We start from the raw sequence: 1,119 nt of genomic DNA, 5'->3' as shown, positions 1-1,119 counted from the left end.
AATTTTCTATTCTGTATTCTATAAGGAAGAATTTTTACCATCCCCTCTTCCCTACCTTACTTATTATCTATGTGGACTGATGGAATCCTTATTTTATTCAAAGAACTATGCATTTAAATGTCAAACCTTATGAAACTGAGAGCATTTATGGACCACTGAAATCATAGATGTTTGCATAGTAAGTGCATGTGTCTGTATTTTCATTTGTTGGTATGTGATTGTTCACATTCATAAATCGTGATGCTTTGTAAGTGTAACTATAGGTGAATGTCCTTAGTCTCTTCCATTTGCACATATCGATTCCTGCCCATCAGGTTGGTCTGTGGGGTCAGGGTTATTTTTGGCATCCTCGCTGGCTTAAATATCATTTTACATGATAGTTCAGTATCTTTGACGCATTTCTTCTGCTGTAGCCCTACCATTTTCTCTACAGCAGCTTTTTTCTGGCCTATTCATATTCTCTATGTGCCATCCAGCAGTGTTGAAAGTTAAGTTCTCAATAATTATTTGGAACCTTTATTCAGATATGTCATCATGCTCCCATTGAGGATTACTGCTGTGCAGGTTCAGTAGTAGGGTAGCAGGTGTGATCACCTTCCCCAATAAATGCTGAAGATGAGTGTGTGCACCGAACACATTTGTTACTGTGCTGTTGAGGACGTTTGAGTCATAATAGAATGTTACTGCGCCTTCCTCACACCTATTACATTTGAGCCCATTGTGCCATTCCATCTCCTGGAGGGTCAACCTCTTTGTCACTGACCCATTTTTACCAAATATGATGTCCTTTTCCAGGGTCTGACTTCTGACATTTCCAAAGTATGTTATATGAAGTCTAGCCATCCTTGCTTCTAAAGAGTATTCTGGCTGTCTTTCTTCCAAGACAGATTGGCTTATGCCTTTTGTCTTACCCTAGGATATGCAGAATTCCACAGCACATAGAATCCAGGCTGAGTGTGTCAAGCATAGAAGCTGTAGTACAGTTACTGTCTTCAGTAAGGTGGGACCAGTTTACGGAGTCAAAGGAGACAGTGATGCTTCGGAGATTAGCACTGGCGGGAACTGTCACTACCCAGGGACTGCAGGGGCAAGGGGAGAAACTGCTCCCCGAGAGCTGAT

Source organism: Echinops telfairi, unplaced genomic scaffold, assembly GCF_000313985.2.
Source record: "Echinops telfairi isolate 266 unplaced genomic scaffold, ASM31398v2 ScPeMD7_1;HRSCAF=3_0, whole genome shotgun sequence".
NCBI classification, from domain to species: Eukaryota; Metazoa; Chordata; class Mammalia; order Afrosoricida; family Tenrecidae; genus Echinops; species Echinops telfairi.
Note: the sequence above shows the minus strand (reverse complement) of the source record.